Source organism: Mustela nigripes, chromosome 14 (assembly GCF_022355385.1).
Source record: "Mustela nigripes isolate SB6536 chromosome 14, MUSNIG.SB6536, whole genome shotgun sequence".
NCBI lineage: Eukaryota > Metazoa > Chordata > Mammalia > Carnivora > Mustelidae > Mustela > Mustela nigripes.
In genome coordinates, this window is record NC_081570.1 from 23766836 (window position 1) to 23775337 (window position 8502).

Below are 8502 nucleotides of genomic sequence, written 5' to 3' on the forward strand. Positions count from 1 at the left end.
AGGACTTTTCAGAGCTATGACAAACATAATTTGGTGCCTGATTAGATGTGGGAGAAGAGGGCATGAGCAAGGAGGGCTCCACATTACTGGCTGGAACAGCTGGCAGAATGGGGGTGCCATGTTTTACAAGAATGGGAGAACTGCCACAGACTTCGGCATGTGCTCCAGGCGTCACATGTGTGTCTCCTGCAGATAACCCTGAGTATTTAGGGCTGGGACGAACCCCTCAGAAGGCCAGAGGAGCTGCCCCCTGCCCCAAGCCTAGGATTGAGGTGCTATTAATAGCTTTAAGACGATGAGTTTTTCCTCATTCGCTTTCCTCCAAAGGCTTTTTTTTTTTCTTTAAAGATTTAATTTATTTATAAAAAAGAAAAAAAATAAATTGAGAGCAAAATAAAGATTTTATTTATTTACTTTAGAGAGAGAGCACAAGTGGTGGGGTTGGGGGGCAGAGAGAGAGGGAAAAGCAAACAACCTGCTGAGCAGGGAGCCCAGTGCGGGGCTCAATCCCAGGACCCCTTGGACCATGACCTGAGTCAAAGGTAGATGCTTAACCAACTGAGCCACCCAGGTGCCCCTCCTCCAAAGGCTTTAAAGCTCTTTATCTTTTCACATCTCTTGAGAGGACAGAAATCATTTTCCCTTTCATACAGCCGGAGGCCCCAAAGCATGTATAGCTAAAGGCCTCAGTGGCTTTGTTGATTCTGCTCTGGATCACTCAGCTTAAGCATGGCTAAAGATGGGAGGTATATGGGGCGCCTGGGTGGCTCAGTGGGTTAAGCCGCTGCCTTCGGCTCAGGTCATGATCTCAGGGTCCTGGGATCAGAGTCCCGCATCGGGCTCTCTGCTCAGCAGGGAGCCTGCTTCCTCCTCTCTCTCTGCCTGCCTCTCTGCCTACTTGTGTTCTGTCAAATAAATAAAAATAAAAAAATAAAAATAAAAAAAAAAAAGATGGGAGGTATATGAAGTGAGAATCCATTCTCGTTGCCTGACCAATAGCAAAAAAAAGACCGCTCTTAGGCTGTGGACGTCTTTTGCCTACCCATCTGTGCGCCTAGAAACCTGTACAGAATGAGATAACTAGAGTTGTGCTGTGGGATGGGGAGATGATAAAGGGGGGACACCCTGGCCAAATGGGAGGCTAGGAAGCCCCCCAATAGGGTAGCTTTGTGTCTAATTTTCTACCTGTGTCTTTGCAGTGATCAGAGGACTCCGGAAACCAGGAGAGCTGCCTGCTGTGTCAAGGCTGGCCTGAGGGCATTTGCTGAGCACAGAGACACCCAGGAGAGATCAACAGTCTTTTCCCACTCCACCTCTTGATCTGTCTGATTTGCACACAGAAAGCCAGCCAGGATCCCCTAAGAGAGTCTCTAGGCCCACAATGGAGTCCTCAGGGCTGCAGGGAGCTGTGATGCTAACAATTTAACCTGCTGAGGACTTTAAAGAGTTGAAGGGGACTAATAGTACCCAAGCACAGCCTCCTAGATCTGAATAAACCTGCATCTCCCACTGTGTCACTCCCATTTTGCCTGCTTCCCCCAAGCCTCCTGCAGAACCGGCTGGAACACACTTCTTACTTCCCGCCCTTCCCGCAGGAATAACCACACCTGTGCCGTGGGTACCAGCCCAGCAGCCCTTGGGCACCTCCAGAGTTCTCCCAGGACAACGCTGGTTGTCACCCCTGGTAAAGGCAGAGGAAAGTCAAGTGAGAAGGTTTATTTACTTTGAACAAGTTATTTAACCTCTGAGCCTATTTTTCTCTTCATTTTTGATGACTAACCTTGTCCAAAACGCTCTTGAAGGGTAGGGCTTTCCGACTTCACCTCTGTGCTATATCCCTTCCCCAAAAAAACACCTGGTACTAAGGAGTTAAATAAAAGATTTGGTCAAGTGAAGAATGGTCCCACTCTGGTAGCTTCTGTCACCTTTGGGAAAGAGACAAAGGCCCCTTGTCTAGCTCCTACTCTTCTTCCAACTACACTGAGCTAGCTGGTTGTCCTAACATGTCCTCTCGAAGGACTAGAAAGTCAGCCTTTGATCGACTTCCAGTTTCCTGCGGCCTCTGTCCAGGCTGGTTTCATACTGAGCTTCCTGAGAGGTTGTCTGATATTATACTCTTCCTTTAATAAAATAACTCTTCTGGTCATTTTTCCCAACAAGGGGACCAGGAGAAGGGCTGAGTTTGGGAAGAGAGAGAGAGACTGTGCTTTAACAGTTCCCCGGGCAGTCTAATGAGCTTGGATGCATTCTTAGCAGGAGAAGGATGTTGAAATCAGCTGATTTACTCTGGGCAAGTTATTAAACACCTGAGCCCATTTTTCTCTTCATTATTCATTATTATAAATAATAGCTAATAATTTATTAAGTGCTTAGTAAGTACCAGGCATTCTGTCAGGCGAGTATATGCACAATTTCACTTAATCCTCCAATCCTTGATACTTGAGAGATGAGGAAACGGAAGCTCCAGAGGATAAATAACTTGTATAAGGCTAAAAGAAGAAAATATCAGACTTCATAGTCCCGCTTTTTCACCTGTTTGTACCTCTCACCACCGCAAGTTGAAACAGGAAAGCATTTGTGTGAGAAACTTGTATATGGTGACAAACCTTATCCAGGTTCACCCCCAGACAGAGAAGGTTCCTGTACCCAAACCAGGAGAGTCCCAGGCAAACTGAGATGCATGTCAACTTGTTTGCAGTGACACTCCTGGTCCAGAGCTGGCCACCGAGGCTGCAACTTCCTTGGCTTCATGGTCTCTTAGGCCTCCCCTTATGGCTCCGAGTTCCCTTATCTAGGGTCTGAGGACTTGCTTCAGGTCTGCAGGCAGGGAGGAGTGTGGCACAGGGACTTCGGGATCCAGATGGCATCTGAATGATAAACGGCAGCGCAGAGCCCTGGGGGTGCTATCTGGAAAGCCAGCAGCAGTTTCCCAGGCAGCCACACCTCCACCCCCAGATGCCGGGATAGCTACTTGGGAGCCACAGAATTAACAGGAAAGCTCGCAGAGCTCAAGCCAAATCCTACGTTCAAATCCTAGCTCATCACTTGGTGTGTACTTTTCTGGGCCTGTTTACTCCTAAAAGTAGGATAATAATACTTATCCACTCAGCGGCATCTGAGAAATGAAATGGGTGTCAAACACCGAACCCGAGTCCAGAGCTGCTTAACACTGAAACTTCCTTCCTCCTCTGTTCCAGGTTGTGTTTCTTACCCAAGCCCTGTCCACCTGTCACGTCTGTCACATAACAGCCTCCTTCCTCCTCTGGTTACTGCGTGCAGCCCTAGGGATCTTCCTTTGAGAGCCCTGACCTAGTGGCCTGGGCCCACCCACCCAGCTGCCCTGCGTGTCAGTCACCTCCCCTGCAAGCAGAGAAGGGATGACATCAACCCTCCTCCCTCCCCCCCCCCCCCCCCCCATCTGAAGCCTCTGAACTGTTTTGAGCCATAAATATTTTAGCTGGGCCTTTCTCTGGCTGTTGCCAGGGTGATGGGCTCTTGGGGGACTGGGGTGGGAGTGTGGAGGCAGGGCTGGCAGCCTGGGGCCCAGCAGCAGAGCCGGCTCTGGAGGGGCGGCTATGAAATCTGGCCGAGAGCCAGTGCTTTTGCTGCTGCCATTCCGGAGGCTGTTGCTCTGTCTGCCTGCCTTCCCTTCCCTGGGCCCCTCAGAGTCGCTGCTCCTCCTTCCAGGGCCAGCTCGCCCTTGAGGGCTACATGATCTTGGGTAAATTGCTAAGTGTCTCTGGGCCTTCATTTGGACATCTGTGTATCAGGAAAGTCCCTGCTTAACTCGGTGCCAGTAAGCAGAGAAGAGAAAGCAAAGGAGGTTTTACAAAAATCCTATGAAATACCAGGTTAGTTGTGACTGGAGAAGCTCAGCCCCATAACCGTTTCTGATAGACCCAACAGCTGGAGTCCCAGGGCAGTGTGGATGCCGCTCCAAAGACTGACTTTCAGATAGGGCCCTGCCTCTCCCATCCCCTTCTTCAGGCTGTAGCCCTGATTACTTTTCTACAGTTCCCAGTTTTAGCAGGACTCCCCAGCCTGGCTCGGGGTGTTCTAGTATGGGGTTGGGCCCAGTGACTTACGAGCAGAGTTGGTGAAAGCCTTTTTTGCTTGAGATGCAGAAACTCAGATCCCCCCAGATTAGATCTGGCCCTCATCCTCTAGCCCCCGTCCTAGAGATCTTAAATCTTAGATCTAAATGCTAGGTTGTGGCAGCATGCCTCACCCCTCCTTGGGATGCGTCTAATAAAAGAGAGCCAGAGAAGAGGCACCTGGGTCCATGCCCCATTCATACCATTAAGACTCTGGATTGGGTTCAGGATTCCACATCCCCTGCCCAACCGGGCCCACCACAATTTTCCTTTTGCGCTCAGAGCTCCGATTCCTTTGTACCAAGCTCCCTCTGGTGGTTGAGATGTGCATTGCAGGAAAATCTCAAAAGAGACTAAATTGCAGGCCACCCTGAGAGGCTGGCTGGTTTGCTTTATGCCAAGGAGAGAAGAATCCTTGTCCCCATTCCTAATGACAATCATTCCATTTTGTTTTGTTTCAAAAGAGAGAGCGTAGGGGTGGGGGCAGAGGGAGAGAGAAAAGGAGTTCTAAACAGGTTCCACACCCAGTGCAGAGCCCAACTCGGGGCTTGATGTCACAACCCTGAGAACATGACCTGAGGTGACATCAAGAGTCAGACACCTGGGACGCCTGGGTGGCTCAGTTGGTTAAGCAGCTGCCTTCGGCTCAGGTCATGATCCCAGCGTCCTGGGATCGAGTCCCATATCGGGCTCCTTGCTCCGCAGGGAGCCTGCTTCTCCGTCTGACTCTGCCTTCCACTCTGTCTGCCTGTGCTCGCTCTCGCTCACTCTCTCTGACAAATAAATAAAAAAATCTTAAAAAAAAAAAAAAAAAAAAGAGTCAGACACCTAACCGACTGAGCCACCCAGGTGCCCCTCATTCCGTTTTTTACATAGGCTATCTCTTCCACCTGTTTGCCTCTATCATTAATCACAATTCAATGACAGGAATCATCCTAATTTTACTGAGGAAACAGGCTTAGAAAAGTATAATCAAGTCCAAACTCTTCACTATATGGAGCATTCATGAACTTAACCTATTTTTTACGAAATGGACTTGCTTTCCCAGAACATAGCTTGCCTCTGGGCCTTTGCTCATGCTGTTCTCTGTATCTTCATTGCCCATTCCATCCCTGCCCAGGTACATTACCTACCCAAATCCTGTTCGTTTTTGAACACCTAAACAAGAAGTACAGTATATTCTAAAGCTTGCACTTACCATCTTTGTAATAATCAAATACTGTAAGACATGGGAAGACGAATGTCCAGATGAGTACAGGTGGGGGAGTGGCCCCGAGATGGGGAAGGTTAGACGGGGAGACTAACGTACATGTGGAAGTAAGAATGGCTCAGGAAATTAGAAGAACATGAAGACACATGGATTCTCTTTTGACACGTGTAATAAAAATCAGGTGTAAGTATTCTTGCTGGCAGAAGAAAGAGCAAAGCCCTGTGAATCTGGAAGTTACAGATGACATTTCTTCAATGACTTCAATCTTTTTTTTTTTTTTTAAGATTTTTTACTTATTATTTATATATTTTTAAGATTTTACTTATTTATTTGACAGAGATCACAAGCACAGAGGCAGACGGGGCGCGGGGGGAGCAGGCTTTCCACTGAGCAGAGAGCCCGATGTGGGGCTCAATCCCAGGACCCCAAGATCATGACCCAAGCCGAAGGCAGAGGCTTAACCCACTGAGCCACCCAGGTGCCCCAACGACTTCAGTCCTAAATTCACATTAGTTTTCTTTGTACTTCATGATAGATCTGTGTTACAATTATAGTAACTAAAACTTAAATAGCACTTACTGTGTACCAGGCCCTGTTCCAAGTACTTTCCACAGACTAATCTTCACCATGATCTCCTAAGACAGGTACTAATACTACCCTCTCTTGATACTGAGAAAACCTGAGGCACAAGGAGGTTAAGCAACTAACTCCCCATGGTCATGAAGCTTATAAGTGGTGGAGCCAGGATTTGATTCTAAGGCTGGCACAGAGAAAGTGCTCTGAATAATGACACTTAAATGTTGAAAATACTGCCTCTCATTTTCATGAATAAAACTGACACTCCGGAAAGCAGTATGTGTTTTATCCCGTGGTTTCAGCACCCCCCACTGGGTGCCACTAGAGGTCTCCGAATTCTGGTAGAAAACTACTGATAACAAAGGACAGAATTGCCAGCCGTGGCCCCAGAATAACAGGACCAAGGAAGAGATCCCAACCTGATGACACAGGGCTGGCCCAGAGCCAGTGGCATTTCCTCAAAAATTCAGACTCCTAGAAGAACCAATAGAGAGCAAGTTAGTTAGGAAATAAAGATGCAAAGAAAGGAAGGGAGGGCTCCAAGGTCATAAAACAGCTAAGACATGAGGCCACAGATCTGGAAAACAAGAATCTAACCAACATCCTGCCATCTTCTGATTCTCTTCCCCAGGGATTCTGTCGAAGGCAGATGTGAAAAAACTAGGACCCTAGATATTTCTGCTGGATACTGGGATAGACGTGTACATTGTTCTGGATTATTTCAGTTGCAGTCATCAGACACCAAACACAAACTGGCTGGTTGTAAAAGAAGAAATCCAGTTGTGCCTGGGTGGCTCAGTCAATTAAGGGTCCCACTCTTTGATTTCAGTTCAGGTCATTGTCTTGGGGTCATGGGCTTGAGCCCACTGTTGGCTCCAGGCTCAGCTGTGAGTCTGCTTAGGACTCGCTCTCTCCCTTTGCTCCTCCCGTCCCCTGCAAAAATAAGTAAATAAATGTATTTTTTTTAGGTCCACAAAGGATTCGGGTATGGCCGGATCCAGGGTTTCAAATGATGCTATCAAGACAGTGTCTACTGATTTTTTTACTTTTCTATATTTCCTTCATTGTCAAAGTTCTACCTCTCTAAAAGGTGGCAACATAGCCACCACAAGCTCTTATATCTTGCTTGCTTAGCCATCCCAGAGGGGAGGAAATTATTTCCCAACAAAGGTCTAGGATTGCATCGCATCTTATTTGGCCTGACTAGTGTCACTAAGCCCCCACCCCCAAAACCAGTCACTGCAGCCTGGAATGGCAGGGATGGAATGCTTTTATTCACCAGGCCAAGGTTACCTGCCCACATGGGAACTGCAGAGGAAGGCAGCTCCACCAGATCCTGTGGACTGAGAGCATGGGAGGGAGAGTAGTTCCCCAAGGGAAAATTGAAACATTCTAATCAGCAGGGAGAATGGATGTTGGGCAGGCAAAATCAACCTGTTCAAGGTGGGCAGGAGCCCGTGTCTAGGGGTTACATGCACAGCAGTCCATCTGAGTGGTTTTACCCTCTTACACTGGGTCACTGGGTTGTATGAATGCCCTCAAATCAGTTACGCAAACATTTCCTGAGTATTTGCCCTGCACAAGGTCCAACACCCTTCCACACAACAGACGGACAGCAAGCATGCCCCTGCGACCAGCCCCTGTAAGACAATTACCAGACCAGAGCTATTGCATTCAATTAATTGAATACTGATGTCTATTATGTGCCAAGCACTTCCCATAGGAGCGTAACAGGCCAACTCTTACTCCTCTTTCAGAAACCAGCTCTGACGTCATCTCATGAAGCCTTCTCTGGACTATCTCCCCGGTCAGAGTTACTCACCTTCCGTCCACCTCCAGACTTGGTACATACTGCTGCTGTTACCATGCTGTGCCATAATTTATTGATTCTCCTCTGTCTCTCTCAGTGATGAGTTGCACCTCGGCATCTATATTCCCTGCTGTATAACAGACGCTCAGCAATGTTTGCTGACCTGAGTTAAAATGAGTTCCCAGGAATGGCCCAGCTTTGTGCTTTTACGGATATTCCCAAAGCCATTTAGTTTTCCTTCCCAATGACTTTCCTTTTAAGAGCCAGTTTGCCACTACCTGCACAACAGAACTAATTCTCGCTTGAAGGCCCATCATATGCTAGGTAGTGGTGGGCTCTGGCAATTCAGAAATTAACAAGATATATTTCAAATTCAGTACTCTACAGAGGTCAGAATCCATTCCTGTCAGAATTTCTTTGGCCGGAAAAAGAAATCTCAGCCATGGTTTCTACACCTTGTGAGCTGGTCATTCTCCCTCTCTGGGCCTCTTTTCTCCCACAAGGGAAGGGCTGACTTGGTGTAAAACCTGTAATTTAACAGATGTATATGTGTTGAATTAAACTACACATTTCCATTTGCTTAGGCTACAAACCTTGGAGTAATACTCGGTCTTGTCTTTCTTCCACACATCTATCCAATCTGTCTACAAATCCTATTGCCTTTACCTTCAAATCCAGAATCCAACACATCTCCCTTGCTCAATCTGGTACAATCCATCAATATCTCTTGCTGCGATCATGGCCATGTCCTCTGTCTGGTCTCCCTGCTTCCACCCTTGTGCCCCTACAGTCTATTCTTACCAGCAGCCAGA